Below are 18182 nucleotides of genomic sequence, written 5' to 3' on the forward strand. Positions count from 1 at the left end.
TGGCTCTCATGCTTGGATAGCGTATCACAAGAATTGCACTTCATGTAACCAATGCTGCTGTCGTCTACTGCACTAATTACCTCACAGAAATTGTCCCAAACATGAGATTTAGCAGCTTGTCCTTCTTTTCTTTTAACTTTGTATTCTCCCGACGGTAATCTTTCCCTCACTTCTTCCATCTTCCCCGCTTCTTTTGATACTGGTTTGTTGTGGCCGCTGCTGGCGCTTTTGTGACGTCAGGTCGCAGGTGGATTTACCAGACATATTTAATCCTTCATGACCCGCCCCACCCGCCCCGCCAATAAAGTGAACATTTCTTGACCCGACCCAACCCGATCCGTGGGTAACCCGCGAGACCCGCGGGTTACGGGTCGGCCCGCGCATCACTAGTGACAGCGGTGTTAGAAATGAGGACAACAGCTCATTTATTCACAGGCTGAAGGAGGAGGAGGTATATAAGCCCGGGCTCAGCTTGTTGGAGAGGCTGTAGGGTTGATGGGAACACAGAAAAAGTGATTAGCATCCATCAATGTCTCTTCCTCATAGACAGCGGGAATGCTGTGACAGATGAAGGGGACACAATTATGGGGGAAACAAAAAAAAAAAGCCTGGGAGGGATGAGATGAGCCTGGCTCGCCAAAAACCAATGACAGGGTTAGGAGTTGGGGCATAATTTTAAAGGTCAATCAAGATAAAGTTAAAACAACATTCTTTGTGGAAATGTCAGAAAGCAGAATAGACGCCGTTTGTGTGTGGGGATGTTCAAGAGGGTGATTTGGTAAAAAAAAAAAAAAAAGGTAAAATATTAATGCAGACCTGGAATCTGAGTTGATTTCCACATCTTTTTAAAACATGGTATAATGTACCTGTGACAGTAACAGTATCATCACCAGGCAACCTTTTGGTCACACTGATGTAACTAAAGGCTGCAGTGCCTAAGTTGTCCCACGTCCAATTGTCCTCATGACAAGAAGAGTCATTTTCTGGTAAAAAAAAAAAAAAAAGAACAGTCAGTTTCCAGTAAATGAGTCCATTTGTCACTGCTGGCATTTTCTAATTCCCTGAAAACAATTGCTCTGCCAGTAACAGAACCAGAATCTATGGGTTCTCAGTCTGTGGTGCGTGTAACACCAGTGGTACACAAGCTTCTTCTGCTGGTAAATCAGAAATACCGTTCTACTGTATATACAAAACGAAACAAAAAATACGTAAAACGTAATATAACATAATCATCTATTATTTCTTACTTTACTTGAACGTTACTTGAACGGCGACCACTTCTTAACACTTTGCAAACGTGTCTTTGATGTGTGAATCTTTGAATTTTAGTAAATGACGCCGAAATGCTCAGAGCAATCTAATAAGATCACTATCATAATCATTTGATGATGTCCGAGGGCAAAGTGGATTATGTCGTTTCCAACGGCCAAACTCAAATAAAGCTTTAGACAATCTTTTGTAACATAACGAATCTTGCAGTTCCAAAACAGAGTTGAGATTCACCTGTGAAGAATGGAAAAGTGTAGCTAACCATAATGTACATCCAAAATTTAATCATAAATTATCCTTTACTTTTTTTTTATTATTATTATGCAGACAACCAAATTTGGGGGAAAATAAAGCTGCCTTGGTGGAGGTAATAAAAGGCAGAAGCCACACCCACTTTATCACTGCCTATAACAAAGTATAGTTTTTTTTTTTATAAAACTAATAAATGATTCATAGACTGAGCCGTTACGTTATGCAGTGTTGATGGTATCTCGAATTGAAAACACTGCATCATGTTTTAAATGTATTATACTATAAATGTTAAGTCATGTAAGTGCAAATCCAATACTCTGCAAGATATGTCATAAAAAAAAAGATAGTTTCCCGAGGTCAGCCCTAACTCCACTGAGTCATCGTCCAGTCAAGTCTCAGGTACATGAAACAGTCACATTTCATACTTTGCCTGTTCATAATGTAGAAATGTGAGTTTCAAACCAGGGACATGAACTCCCCTATGGTCACAGCTCCATTACTGAGTCCTGGCACATACCAGAGCTTCTCTCCTGTGACTGCCTGAAAAGTGCTGACAGGTAAAAAGTCAATCACAGTGAACAGCAGAAAGGGGGGGGGGGTGTTGTACAAACATCTGGTTTGGAGAGTAGTTCAGCTGACTTGGCAAACGTAAAGGCAGCAGAGATGAAAGAGTCGGAGCGGCACAGAACAAAGGCGGCGGCCGTGCAAACCTCTGTTTCCATCACCCTTTTTTTTTTTTTTCAACCGTGAATGCAATTTCACATCATCACAGCCAAATAAATCAACCTAATAAAGTGGAATTTATCATTTCAGACTCTTCAGAGAGAATACCTGCACTATCAGACGAGGCTTTGATGACTTGAATTTTTGCTTTTTGGCCAATATATAGGTCATTTTTGTCACACTAAAATAATAGTCAACCTTCTTAACAATATAGCAGGACAAAAAGAAAATATGAATCTGTCAAAATGCACTTCACAGCATGCATTAATATGATCCGGCACTTATCATATTATAATTTATATATTCATGTATTCAGTCCGTCAGTCTCTCCTGACTGTCCTGGCTCTTTCTCCGTCACTTACGCTGCCACACTGTTACTTTGTAAAATTGTCACAGGACTGTCTGAGCAGACACATCTGTCAACGCAGATTTTATTTTATTTTTTTAATGCTGCATCCTTCATATGAAAAGTGACGGAGATCTTGAGAACCAAGACGATGCCGAACATGAACAACGAGATGGTAACAGTTGGGCGTCCTCCATGAGTTAAGGTATATCTCTAGTTAAGAGGAGAGGCCACAGGTCAAGATGTCTGGCGCCTTCCTCTGCTGATACCCAGAGTCAACCTTGGGGAGGACTGTATAGCTTGAGTTATCGGTCCTTACCCCCAGTGGAGTTAGGCTCAACAATGATATGAGGAGGAACACTTTGGAGACAAAGTATAGCTGCCAAGGTTACACAGAGTGTACACCTTGTGCGATTTGCCAGTTGCAGCTGGTCTTCTACGGAGTTGTTAGGCTTGTGTTCAGGAATGTGTAAGTTGGTAATTTAAAGAATAATTTCTGTCTAGTTTACAATGTTCTGGAGAGAAGTGCCTAGTCCCAACATTCATCTGGATTAAACTCTGAACACTGACCATGTTCTCAAATTGTTGTTTTTTGTCCAGAAACCAAAATTATTCAATTTGAATGATTTCTTAGTTATACGGAGCAAAGAAACCAGACAATATTCACATTTAAGAAGCTGAAAAATCACAGAAACAGTTTTAATTCTTTGGAAAACACTCATGTAATCATTTCAGCCCTACCAAGAGTTATTGCAACATTAAATATATTCAATTACCTTTTTTCTAAGGCCAAAAAAATATTCCCAAAGAAGTCTATTGTCAATATCTCATTTAAATAAAGACTGTGTTCCATTCATCTCACTTGTTGCAAACGGTAACCATTAACAAGAAAGACTGATCAACACAGTCAAAAAGTTGATACATGCAAGTGTCATTACTGTCAAGTTGAGCAAAATAAAATTCTTAATTTATAAATTAATGAATAAAATGTCAGTACTTATCGTCCATGTGTCGCTCACACATCTCGTTAAATGCTACACCACACGTGTTAAAATGCTGTTGCAGACCAAACACGTCACCACCACGGTGATGTCTCACTGCCGCAGCGCAATAATAACTCGGAACACAGTAAAGAGCAATTGACATTGACCTTCACACTCCCCAGATCCCAATCTACCCACGAACGCTTGACAGATGTGTCGGGGAGGAAAAAGTCACAGCCACAGAGGAATCTGCCCTGCAATTAACAGGGCCCAATGAATCTGCTGCAGGTGATAGAAACAGAGGGGACCACCCTCAGAGGTCCCATATCCATGTGGTGTGGTGGCACAGAGTTTCTTTGGTGGCAACAGAGGAAATCTTTTAACTGATTACTTACTACTCTCACACTATGAGCATCAGTGGACACCGGCTGCTATAGAGCCCAGTGGCTGCACTGCCTCTGCCAGTCAGGTGGAGATGCAGATCACCGCTCCCCTTAGAGGCTCCACAGTCAAGGTTGCTACCGGCTAGTCACATGTCGGGCAGCTAAAATTAGTCGGCGACAAATTTAATTGTCATCACAGGTTAATTGGCACTACGGGTGCCAGCACTCTTGTTTATATTCTCAGTCCCTCACCTACAAGTTAATGTTAAAAGTCATGAAAGACAATATGGTGTGAATTAATCTTCTTTCAGTTGTTTGTTTTGCATTCCTGGCATATTGAAGTTTAGTCTTGTCTAACAAATGTCTTATTTGATATAATATATGCAATCCTCCAAAGAAGTGTAGAGGAACTCCAGATGGTTTTCTGCAAAGGAAGTCGACAACTCAGTTTATTTAAGCATTTTAATTTACCTTTTGACTGAATTATTCAGAAAGCCACTGAATAATTGTGTGATTTATTTATTATCCGATTAGACAACTAATCATTTCAATAATCGATGCCTATTCGACTATCAAAATAGTCGTTAGTTTAAATATTTGCTCACTTTTCCTGCGTGTCTACACAATGATGATTAATAACAAAACAACCGTTTGAAGACGCCATGAAACGAAACTGCTGCTGTATCTGCGCATGAGAGCTAGCGAGAGTCGCAGAATTCACAGTAGAGTGAAGTAGGTGCTTTCAAGAAACATTGTAAATTCCATCACTTCCATATCTTTTTAACATTGTTATGAATATTGTTGCTGCATATTTTCAAGGAACATTAATTTCTGAAGTGGTAGGAGGATATCAGCCGATTAATCAGGTACTGGGTTTTCAATATTACAAACCATCATAACTCTATCAACCATTCAAAATCCATTATTTTTCCATCTGTATTTAGAAGCCCACAATAATTATTTCCAGTAAATTTCTGCACAGTTATGGCTGATGAACAGTCACTTAAGTAAGTTTGATGGAGACAGGACAGGCACAGAAAGAAACAGCAGAAAAATAATGGCACCTTTTTGTGTGTGTGCTCCAACTGCACATATTTCATCAAAAATATAATTTTGCCATGCTTTCTGATGACTGATCCTTGCTGCTGTGGCGGTGGGCCACAGAGACCAAGCCTGTATCAACAGTCTCTCAGGATTCACCCTCCAGGTCTGTATCTGGGCTCCAGCACAAAAACACTAACCCAGACTGCTGTCAGGGGCGGCAATTACACACTAGATTTCCTCTGTGGCATCATTTTTGGCCACAACAGGTATTTAAACAGCCACCAACCGAGCCGGTGAGATAAAGCAAAGGAACAACTAACAAGGGTTGAAAATAATCTAAAATAAATCTGGAAAATAAGAAGGGGTACATGTTTTTTTTATATTATTGGGTTTGCCTTTAGATTTTATTTACTTAGGTGTTTTGATAAAACAGGAGTTCAGATTCGTATGCCATAATGGAAATAGAAATAGGTTAGAAAATAGAATGTAGACATGAGCGAAATGTCCAAAAAATATCATTTTCTATAGCATAATATAGGAATTGATGCTTTAATATCACCAGTGAACCTAACACCAATGGAACTGTAGAGTTGTTGCTCTAAGCAACAAACCTGTAGGGAACTGTGAGCCAAGCTCTGCAGATTAACCGCAGGGGGACCTGCTTTTCAATTTCAAAAGCTCTTACTAACCAGGGGTATATAGCTTTTCCTACACCAGAGAGCAGACACATTTAGAGACTAAATAGTGAACACGCCAGTGAAGCATTGCCAGCTAGAAATAGACGACTATGTACTCAGATTCAGGATCATAATACTCTCATTATGGCTCCACATAGTTTTTTTTTTTCTTCTCTCTCTTCAGTGGAGCAGACGCTCCCATGAACATTTAGGTCATATGTGTGTCATTATTAATTCAGTAGCCAATGTTACCATTGCACTATGTTGCATTTTTGCTTCTGTCACCAGAAGACAGACACCAAGTTCGATCAAGTTTAACATTTTTCATATTTTCCTGTTTCTCCTAAATTAAAATGGGCTGGAAAAGAAACACACATGCCATCTTGCATACCATACCATGGCTTCCCAGTGGCATTTTTCTTCCATATGCTACGAGGGAACTGCTGATATAAAAAAGTGAAAAATGACAAGACTGAAGAAGATGGTAAAAGACAAAGCATATTTCAGCCACAAGTGGATTCTTTAAAACATCCTTTTTTTGGGGGTTGGAAAGTGAGTCAAAATGTATATTTCCCAAAGTGATGAAGAATGTTTGTGATGTAGTCACAATCTCTCGGGCAAGAAGGGAACACAGAGATCCTGGTTGTGTTTGCACACTGAGGTGGAAATGTAATGAGCACAAATAAATCTCATTAGTTTTAAATGTGAATGATTTTTATAGAGAAGGCTTCCAGGCTGATAGAGTCAGAGAAAATAAATAATGTGCCTGAGAAGTATTTACTCCAGACTGCAGCCGTGGCAAAAAAGCATCCACAACACATTAATGGCCATTCAGTCATGTGAGGATGAGATATGCCGTTTTCCTCGGAGAATGAAAAGAGAAGCCAGCCTTCTATCTGAAGGGCTAAACATTACCAATTAAAAAAAAACAAAAAAAAAACATAATTCTGCCAACTCATTAGCAGAAGGTGCATATAATGGCGTATAAAAAGCCAGCTGCAAAGCAATGAGGCCTGCCCCTTGAAATTAATGATACTCATCAAGGAATAAAAGAGCCATAAAAAGCAGTCGGTTTTCCTCACAATGGGACGACTTCTTGAGTTGAGAAAGACACCCAGCACAGCCTGATGTCGGTTAGTTCTTTGGGGGGGAATCAAAAAGACATGCATTGAAAGACCTCAGTCAAATTGGAGCGGCGGTGGAGACAGCATTAGTCTGTCTCCACGTCATATTTGTTCCGAGCCATCAGACCTAAATGGGATTTGTCAGCTCGGCAAATGCTGAACAGAATCTGTGATGTTATGATGAGAGCATGGATCTAAAGCCCTTTCTGTGTCACGCACAGATCTTTTCAGTGACGCGACTCAACAAGAGACCCGGGGTAGTTACAAAGAATGCTCTAATTGTGCCACAGCTTTTGATTCGGATAGCCAGATCTACAATCTTTAACCAGTTTTTAACTATTCCTGCTAAATACAGGAACTTTTCAGGAATCAATCTACACTCTTACATGCCTCAACCGTTAATAATTAAGGCTATGTCATGCTTTGAAGCCCACTACATCTGAAGTATTAAGTTAATGTATACATAACAGTTTGTTTTCTCCATGGTTGCGATGTTTTTGTGTACTTTGTGCTCCGTTTTGCTTACATCGCCATGGTTTCTGAGTTTTATTGTGTAGGTTATTAGCTGGTCATTGATTGTTTTCCCTCTTGCTGTTAATAGTGTATTCAAGCCCTTATCCTTGGACTATCACTGGTCTGTGTAAATATAAGCACTTACATTTACATAAAGTACAAAGCAAATCTAAGACTGCCAGCCTGTGGAAATCCCTGCACTTACTATTGAAGTGACACAGAATCACTCAAAGGTGTCCTTCAGATGTTTAGTACTAGAAGTGTTCGCTGAGAAATTAAACACTCGACGCAGCAATATTTTAGAACAGTTTTCAATACATGTCTGGTTGTAAAAGGTCATCTGCACAAACAGTACGGGTGAGCCACGAGTCAAATAAGTTGCAGTGGTATAAGGTTCTGTTGGTATACAAATTTACATCAAGTTAAAGTGAAGCTTTGATTTTCAAAGATGTTTGATGTTTGATCTGGCTGTTTGGATAAGGACAGAGATGCAACTGGAACCCGATTTTGGATTTGGTCCATGTCTGCTGTGTCTATTTATAGTTGCCATCACTATTAAATTTTGATGGCTATGAGTGCTAATTGTGAGAGGACATGATTCTCATCCCAGTGGCGTATGTCATCCACATTTACCAGAGAGAAACCATCTTTAATTAACATGTATAGCCCACTTTATGTGTCCAATCTATGACAAGCAATCCTCATTCAGCTGTGCGCATGCATTACAAGGTTTTTTTGAAGAAATTGGCTCCATGAATCCAACAAACGGGAGTACAACAGTAGGCAGTGCTGCTCACACAGCCATTCACGTAGACCACATTAAATCAAACACGTGGCTGTGATTTGCCTCGAATCGCAGTGATTTGCCTTGAAACTAAGGTCGCATTTTGAAAGCAATAATGTAATGTGGCTGATGGAAGTTCACTTGCTCATTTCCCCGCCCCCTCCCTTCACCGGCTTCCCTTGTCTAAGCTGTGATTTACTCACAAGATCAATCTGGCATATCCCGGGGACAGTCAAAGACATTTCCTACAAATGTCAATGGGTGATAGACGGTGATGAATACAAAAACACATTTTATATGCATTCAACTTCTGTTGTCTGGCTTAGAAAATGGGGTTTTATTCGGACTGTGATTAAAGATTATGTACAAATAGGTCTTGATACGTTCAGACTGACACGGTTGTCATTACGTCCACACGGTTTAAATGAGCACAATACAGTTATTTTAGAGAATATAAAAAGGTACTGCAACCAGTATAGACAACCCTCTGTTGGACATTCAAGAGAATATACATTTTTATTTACATCTTATGTTCCTATTTTGTTGCATACAGTACAGCGGTTATGCTATGGGTTGTTAGAGATGCTGCCGTTACATGACAACAATGTGAGAGGAGGAAGAACAAGAGGGAGAGATGATGTGCTGCTGTTTTTCACTGCACTGCACGAGAAAATGTGTAATGTAATAATTGGTATGTCAAATCATTCTTTTGTCTCTTCAAACAAGATCTAAGATTGTAAAGTCACCCAAACTTGTGCTGTGTTGCTTTCCTCGCGCACATTAAAGCACCGACTGTGATCCAAACCGCTTTCAGGTCCTTTTCCTTGTCCATAAACTCAAAGTGACACATCATTCAAGCAATGTTAAAAGAACTGTTGGCACTTGAAAGGAGCCCCTATTTAACAGAACAATAACAGTCTTATCAAAGAAAAAAGAAAAGACTATGAACAGGTGGCAGTGCGGCCAGAACCAAGGCTCCCTCAGGCAACTATCTCATACGTCAAACCCCATGATTAATTAAGGTGTATGATAACTGCCCCAATGATAGTGGCACCAAATAATCTGACATTTACGAGTGTCAACGCCTTCACTCTGCAAGAAAAACGTTTTAATTTCCTTAAACAAGGTAAGTGTCTGGTATGGCTTTAGTCTCTAAGAAGGTGTTTATGACAAGGGGCATGATGAGGATTACAAAATTTAGTAATGAGTGTATTGTAATAGCTGCAAAGCTCCGAGTGGAAGAAAAGTTGATTATTGTGAAAGAAGTCGTGTCTGCCTTCCCAACGAGCAGCTCTCAGGGGAGAGATGAACTTTGGTGAACAGAGTTTTTTGGCGACAGTGAGGAATCGCGAGCAGAGGCCGATGGTAACGATGTTCTCACTCACCGCGTGATCTCGTGCCCCAAAAAGATGAAGTGCCTGCTGAACCCCGGCGAGCGAGTAGTAAAACACGACGACGAGCACAGTGGCAATACACTGACTTTCTGAACAGCATAATTCATGTGCTAATATGCGGCTATTTCTCAGATGTGATAAATCAGTGGGGGAACAATATGCAGGATAAAATGGCAACTCAAAAATATGAAAAAAGGATTTAATCAAAGCCATCATGGGGCTTTTTTTTTTTTTAATCAGGAGACTGACATGCCCTTCATGGTTGTCCTCTCTGGCTGTTTGCCTGTCGGGTCACACGAGTGAAGGAAACACAAATAGCTGTAATGTGCCATCACTGACAACAGTGTCTGTTATTCCTATATCTCAAGAACCGATGGTCCGAATGATTTCAAACTCAACAGGCGTTTTGCTACGGGCACAAGCGAGTGCGGTGCCAAGTTTGACGTTGTTCGGATAAGTAATGCAAAAGATATCGTTAAATATATCACTAAAAGAATAACACATTGGCTTTCGCCGCTCTACTGTAGCCACTCCTCCTCTAACTCACACAGCACTGTGGGCTACCTTTGAGGATAAACAAGAGAAGTTAGTGCGATAGTGTACGAGTTCAGTAATTTACAGTGCCATGGTCCATGAAAGAGTCTAAAGGTTCGAAGTAAACAGCTTCAATGTTAGCGTGTTCAAGGGTAAACAACTATTCTATGCATGTCTTTATTCTCTGGCAGACCAAATAATAAATCACATTTCACAGCCTCGTCTCAAATGATGAGCACCGCAGATGTCGTGTGAAGCAAATTTGCCATTACTCTTTATCACTAATCATCAATATAGTCTCATCAGGGCCAACTGTTCTCATTAAGCAAATAACGAATAAAGAAAATTAAACGAACAACAAATCAACTTAATTTGAAATATATTTTTATAATTTAATTAAAATTTTATTTGCATAGGCACGAAAAAAAAAAAAATCTAATTATATTTTTCAATTAAAACTCCTCAACTGACATGATGAGTAACCTCATTCACTCTAAAAAATAAAAACACATCAGACATGCTCAGACTCATCGAACGCCCGTGAATAAGTAGTGAGTGGAAAAACAACTACGAGTTAATCATTTGACACTGAGGGAAGCAGAGATGGAAAAAAAACATGTCCTTTATTAACATACACTCCGCTGGGATGTTTGTTTTCACACAGTAATGTGTTGCAATTTGTGTATTTTCTTGTTTCTTTCATATTTAGTAGTGTGTCACCATTTTCCCAATGTATGGATTACTAGAGACTATTTCGCTCGCTCCGAAACAAATTAGCATTATTATTGTTATATTATTATATAAACAACAACTCTTGGAGTTAAAAGCTCGTTCAGCGAAATAAAGCAAAGGGTAGCAACACACTGGGTGAGTGCCCAACATGAAGTCATTCATTTGACTTTTAAGTAACGCCACTTTAAATCAGATTCTGCACAGCCACCTGGTTTTTAGTGCTGGTAGACTTTCACGAATCCAAAAATGTCCCCCCAAAATTGCACTTTGTAAAAGGCTTAAAGGCTAATTAATGCTCACTGATACTGTATGTTCACCGTGAGCCACCTGGAGAGCAGCTATTCAATTACTGCCTCTAATGGGTGGTGGGAGAAAAAAAAAATCCACAGCATGTCCAATGGACGTGAAACCTTCAGCCAGCGCAGGCACAGACAGGAGGCTGATTTGGCCCATTTGCCAAACGCTGACTACTTTAACCGTTTTTCCCTCCAAACTAATTTCACGACACAAATTCTCAGCCAGGAAAACAGAACTGGGAAAGCAGAAGTGCTCCACTCTCAGAGATGCCTGTCCATGCTTTAAATGGTACTGGTTTTGTCCGCCACTTCATCTGATAATAACTCGCAGCACTCACGGTGGCAGGCGTGCCAGGCTGAGTCCTATGTTTACCACTGAAAACTGTGATGCAGGGGAGAGGACAGCTGACAGGTAGAGATGAAAAAGGTGAATGCCAATGAACACACATTGCTGGTTCATTTTTTTTATTAAGGCAATATGCTGCCTCTGCCGCCTGAGTCAATCATAAAGGCATTGCATGCATGCGTGCATCACTGGCTGTGTCACAGCGCAGTACACATGTACAGTACATGAAGATGGCCGACAGCAGCTTTCTCCTGCATCTCATAGGGTGCACTGTCCACACTACCAATAATATCACGATACAACGATTACGTAATAATCCATTTTTTCAGAACATAAAGAGCAGTGTATAAAGTCTATGTATTAAAGGTGGATGGGGCTTCTCTTAATGTAGCTTTATCTGCCATTATCCTGCTGTAAACTCGCTCTTCCTTCAGCCAGGTAACATCTGCCCTCTTTCATTTGAATAGCGCCGCTGTGAGGAAACATGAAGTAGTGACACCCAAATTGCCAGGGACTATTTACTTTCGAGTACCTTCATTTGTAATGACAACATTATCTGTATATTGTCTATTTCTAGCACAATGAAGACCGATAGTTTGACCGCTAATACACTGTAAGTAGTTGATCTCATCAGCCACTTTATTAGGTACATAAGACAAGTTGAAGGAGTTTCTGAAATACTAAATTCTTGGACCTTGACACCATGGATGAGTTAATATTCGGCTTTACACGCAGTTGAAAACAAGTAAGGACAGCGTGAGTGTCCATTAGCCTGTTTTTATGCTTGAATTTCAAATTTAAAGGTGCCATATGTAAAAATGTGGCCAGAAACGGTTACTACATTCACGCTCGGCAGCTGAGACTCTACTGACTGCAATGATTGGTAGACGCCGGTAGGTGGCGCCACATGCCAAACCATGATTTCAAAACATAAACATGACTTGCAGTCTGCAAAAGTTTTTTTTAATGCAAATATTTTGGCTGTACTGTTGTTGGTGAGTTCAGCATGTTATATGAACATTATTCCTGAGTCTCTGTGACATATTAGGAGGATTTTATGGCCAGTTGCTTTAGATTTATTACATAATGCACCTTTAAGCATGGAAAGATACAGTGGATATAAAATAAAAGACCTTTTTAGAATTCCCTTCACTGCAGGAGAAAAATGGCCCGAACCCTCACACGAGCTGAGGAAACCACAACGTCCGTACATAAATAAAAAGCCCACGTTCTTATCTTCCACAACAAAACACCACCTACTGTTTATCTCAGTGGAGCAACTCCACAGCAAGGGATGGATGGCAACACACATATATAATAGTAATAACAAGAAAACTATGATTTAGCGAATACATAAATAAAGGAAAAGTAAAGAGTTTAAAGGGCCAGAGTATAATAGGAGGAAATATGAATATTTGGAGGGAAAAAATACACAGGAATTCAATTAAAAGAGGCTAAAAAGAAAAGGCAAGTCTTGAGTGTGTGTGGGTTTTTTTTTTTTTAATATACTAGTTTAAATGTAGTTTTTACTGTTCACCAGGTTGAGACAGCATGGACCCTGAAAACAGAGGGGGAAGCTAAATGGGTCTCAGCCATTAATCACTTGATTACATACACCTGTGCTTTCCCTACTGTGTGTCAAAATGTCTGCCAGTAACCACAACAATTACCATGAACCAATATTGCACAAAACTAATGCTATGCTTATGCAAATGACAGCGCCGTGTTGGTTTGTTTTCACTTGTTTTTTGACGCCCCAAAACTAGCTTAACAACAAACAACAACAAACGGGCTCGACGTGAAGCAGGTGACGCACATTCATTCATTCATTCATTCACGTCAAAATAGCGAAAAGTTGTGGGTTTATAACATTTATTCTGCCTGTGTGTGTGTGTGGGGGGGGGAGATAAAGTCGACAGAGCTCGGTCCACCTTGCACGGCACTTGCGCAACAAAGTTTCCCGTTAGCGCCGGGAGTGGATTTAAGCCTCGAACGCAACACGGAGCACAAAAAAAACATGACAACTTACAGTAGTCACACAAGCAACATGACAACATAGAGTACGCAGGGGGAACGAAAGTCGACCGTTTTAAGCAGCAGATGAATCTCAGTTGTCAAAAAGACGACGAAGAAGAAGGAGAGGTTGACTTACCGGAAAAAGCGAAGTAGAAAGTCCGAACAGTCCCGGAGGAAAAGAAGAAGAGCTCGGTGTAGATAGAAAAGTCCACATCCAGCAGCAGCAGCAGCAGCGGAGGAGGCGGCAGCGGCGGCAGCGGCGGCAGCAGCAGCAGCAGCAGCAGCAGCTCCTTCCCTCTTCTCCTCCTTCTCCTCCTCCTCCTCGTCGTCGTCGTCTGCCTCCAGTCTCGGCAGCAGCGGCTCGGGTAAGTTTGCTGACGTCACCAGGCAGCGGGGTCTGAGGAGCTCTTTGGTCGCAACTTGAATAATACATGGAAAAGGAGGGGTGGAGAGACGGGAGAGACGCGGCCCGGAAAAGACGCGGGTGGGGGAGCCAAGAAAGCAGCCTATATTTACCCTTCCACTACAAACAGGCAGCCTCATTATTACGTCCACAAAACAAACAAAGAAAACAAAATACACTACAAAATAGATTCGTGCCACTTCCATTCAGCAGTTGGGTGAGTTTTCATCCACTTCAGCCAGGGCCGGCCCAAGCCTCCATGGGGCCCTAAGCAAAATTTGATTTTGGGGCCCTCTGTTACTGCCTATAATAATGATTACTTTACCAAAAGGTATTGTACTTATTCTACTCTGTCATGAATACGAATACGCTTGTAAAACTAAATCTGATAACTTTTTGTTGCATGGAAGCAGACAGCTTACAGCATTTTTTAAATCTAAATATGTGCACAATCTTTGGGGGGGTGATTCAAAATACACCTGTATTGACTTTTATATGTAAAAAACACAGCATTAAATAAGATAAACGAATACATATCAAACAAAAACTTCAATTATAATGTAAATCAACAGAGGCAGCACCCGGAACAAGGTAATAAAAATGGTTTATAAATGAAATATAAAGTTAAATATGTAAAAAAAAACTATGAAAACGCTTTGGTAAAAATGGGGAGAAAAATTCTAAATAATCTACAGCGATCTTTTTTTTTTGTTGTTGAGTTAATTGCTCTTGGGGGCCCTCTAGTGGTCACTGGGCCCTAAGCAGCAGCATAGTTCGCTTATGCCTTGGGCCGGCCCTGGCTTCAGCATATGAATGAATAATAAAAACATCTGATTTGCAAGAGCCTGCTTTCATGAAAACATGACAAATTTGAAGATAATATAAAGAGAAGACAGTCCTTTATTAGTCCCGCAGTGGGACAGTAAAGATAAAGACACTAAGTAATGTTATAGCATTATTAGTTATAGTTATTAAAGGTAGGGTGGGAAATCATTTTTCTACTGCATTGCTTAGACAGGCCTGTGGTAAGAAAATGGTAAGGATGGTGATGCAGCAACCAAACTGCCATCCCCCCATGCGCATACCCCTCTTTGTGCATTAATCGCACATGCTCAAGAGACAACACCAGAGCTTATTCTATCATTTGCTTACACTTGCAGCAACATCATGGCAGAGAAGGTGTCAACAACAGGTGTTTCTGTCGCACAATGAAAGGCAGTCTTTTGGGGGGAAAGCTAAAAGGCTGATGCAGAGCAGATCCAGAACCAGCGTGAACATCAGTGCTGCATCAGACATGCCATGGTGAACCAGGACAGGTGGGTTAACTTAACTCTTTACTTGTTGTTGTTTATTTGTTGTTTTTTGGGCATCTCACGTTGTAGTTTGATTTGAACAAGTATACGAAAAACTCAGCGTCCTCCGGGTTCTCCAGTTTCTTCCCACAGTCCAAAAACCTGTGGATTTGGGGATCAGGACTGGCGATCCTGTGAGGTGGGAATGACGCCAGCCCCCAGCTACACTTATGTGGAGGATAAAGTGGTAGATGAATGAATGAATATCAGGAGTTGGTTCACCTAAGTAGGCAGTAGGTAGTGCCAAATTCAAAGTCTGGGACACTACAGAAGAACAATGGGACGTCGTTCATATGCAACATCTAAATGAGCTTGAGAAACACTGCAAACAATACATAACCGCTGCAGCTCTGCCTTCACGTGTTGAGAAAAACTGTTTCCAATTGACAGAGGGAGGCGCTTGAATCTGTCAAATTCAGCCTCTTGTTTTTTGTCACGGGAGCTCAAAACACTTGACAGCGGATTATAGATCGCGAGGAGCCGACAGTCAGCTTGAAGCCTTCTCTCGTCTACGGTTTGCTAAAAAAAAAAGAAAAAAAAGTGTATCAATATCACAGAAAATCAGCCCGGTCGCTGTCACAGTATTTATGCGCTCAGCCTTTGAACAGTGTCCAACTTCAGAGAGAGAGAGAGACTCTTGTGATGACACTGCAGTATGTGACTTCCCTCCCTGATTTGAGAGCACATGCGCTGTTTCCCCAATGATAGATTATGGTGATGTCTCTATGTTTTAATGATGAAAAAAAAACATTATAGTATGTGGATAACATCCTAGATGACTGTTAGTGTGACATATCCAGCTGACTGTGCAGCTAAAGTCCAAACATTGGCCATGGTGCTGGATTATTTTAAGCAAATCACACCTTCTTGCTGATGTGTTAATGCACCAGCACTGAAAATAGCATACATTTGTCCTCTTTGACTCATGTTGGCTGAAAAATGACAGTGTTCTGCTGATGAAGAAACTACATAATAAAAGACCATGAAACCTTTAGAAAATCCAACTGTGTGAAGTAAAATTAAAAAGGTATTGGTACAATCAGATTAATAATAATATGCAGCCTACTTAGGGAACCTGTAACCACTCGAGGATGTTGATACCATGATATTTCCCTGGCTCTAACCTCATGCTTTCTGAGCCTAAACCATGTGGTTAAAACATGCAGTTTGCAGAAATGTATCATGCCCACATACTGACCCGAGTGGCTTGAGGTTGATCTTTCTTACGCTCATAATGAGGAAGATAACTGTGAAATGTCATTATGGATACAGTAAAACTGCCAGAATCTTGAGAAAATCGCACTCCTTTTAATACTTCTTGCTCTTTTTTTTGACCTTTTTGTTTTATGAATATCTGAACAACAGTTAGAGAAAACACAGAAGAAGACACCTGCAGTCAGCTCAGCTGGTGCATGAAATGTCTGCACATAAGTGCACCTGCTGCCTCCTGAGTCGCCTCAGGAGAAGAGCGGAGCTCCAGTGGCTTCTGCTGCTCCCGCTGTCGACCTGCTGCTGGCACAGGCCCGGGAGAGACGCCACTGTCTATTTCTGTCTGTCTCTCTCAATCTCTCTTTTTGATGCATAAGCACCTCAGAGGGAGATATTTTTTTTTTGACAAGATTGAATATAGCTGCTTTTGTGACTGTTATAAAGCACATTTACTCCCTTCAGCAAAGTCCACAGAGAAAATCAGCCATTCTAACTTCCCTAAGCAAAGATATCCAAATAACTGACAGATGTGCACCAGATACATTATTATATACAACAGCAAGATTAAGATAAGTAAAACCTTGTAAGATGCAGCTATTGATTTTTTTTCAATTTTGTATCCTGCAGTTATCCATCCTCCTTTTGTCTCCAAAAATGTATTCCTGTATTGAGCCCCCGAGGCGGCCAAACGCCTAATTACGGCATCAAATCTATGGACCTTCAAACTCCCGTTCGCTTGAAAGTGTTTAGCTCCTCGCACTTGTGGATGTTCAAGTGGATTCAATTCAGTTTTATTTGTTTTTTCTTATTGCATCAGCGGAGAGAGAAAAACGTCCTTTTATGTGCCTCGACCGATTGTGGTGAAAGGAAAAATGGGGGACAGAAAGGACAAGACAAGGACATTTATACAGGACATATTTATACATATTATTTATGTAAAAACGCACCCGTTTTTTGTCAATTAGCTTAATAATTTCACAGAGCACGACAAAGAAAAAATAGGCTTAGCTCCCTGTATCAGAGACGCCGTCTTCTCCGTGTGCCGGCGTCGTCTGACGTTAACTACGAGCCGAATCTGTCTTGTTGATCGTTTCCGACAAGTTTTTAACTAGCGTCTGCATCAGGCACGGTTAGATATTCCTACCTCCTCCACCCTGCTCATTAATTCACACACAGGCTCAAACACAGGTTGTTTTTTTTCTGCTTTATGTCTCGGCACCCTGAGGTATACCTTCATTTTCTGTTTTTATATAAATCCCACACTCGGGCCATAACGTGGGAACACAAAACACTCGCAGTCAGGAGAACAGTGTCCATCCATTTCCATCTGGTGATATGAGGCTGCACGTTAAGAGCAGAGAGCCAACACACATCTTGCCGTATCCATCAGCGCTGCAGCTCATCAGCGCGGCTGCCAGCGCAGATCACCATTCGCAAAGATTAATGCAAGAGAAAGTGCACGAGCGCCGCTTCTTTTTTTTCTTCTGGTGTTCCCCCACTCAAACAGAGGAGATAAGCCCGCGTGCTATAGCCTCCTTTTTGGAATTAAAATGATAATAATAATTGCCCCAGTATTAGCTTCAGGAAGTCCAAGGGAGCAGCACTAACGTTTAAGATTTGCAGCCTTGAGGGCCTTTGTGTCTCTGTAAAGGTACAGAAGGCAGGATGTGTGTCAATATCAGCAGATGGTTTTACAGATACAGTCGGCAGTGTGTCTGACTTGCGTTTCTCATCTAAAGAGCTTATAGGACGCAAAACATTTGTATTTTATTAACCTGTTGTGTTTCCTAGCAATCCTGCCA

General features: G+C 40.9%; 1 protein-coding gene across 1 annotated transcript in view; it reads right to left on the reverse strand.

Moving 5' to 3' along the window:
• gulp1a (GULP PTB domain containing engulfment adaptor 1a) overlaps positions 1–13606 on the reverse strand; it is a 64458-nt gene extending 50852 nt beyond the window's left edge. Inside the window, exon 1 of the mRNA XM_083903262.1 lies at positions 13553–13606. The gene's annotated coding sequence lies outside the window, so the exon portion shown is untranslated. The remainder of the gene's footprint in view (positions 1–13552) is intronic.
• Between the last annotated feature and the right edge of the window lie 4576 nt (positions 13607–18182).

This window comes from Microchirus variegatus (genome assembly GCF_963457635.1).
Source record: "Microchirus variegatus genome assembly, chromosome: 16".
Classification (NCBI taxonomy): Eukaryota; Metazoa; Chordata; class Actinopteri; order Pleuronectiformes; family Soleidae; genus Microchirus; species Microchirus variegatus.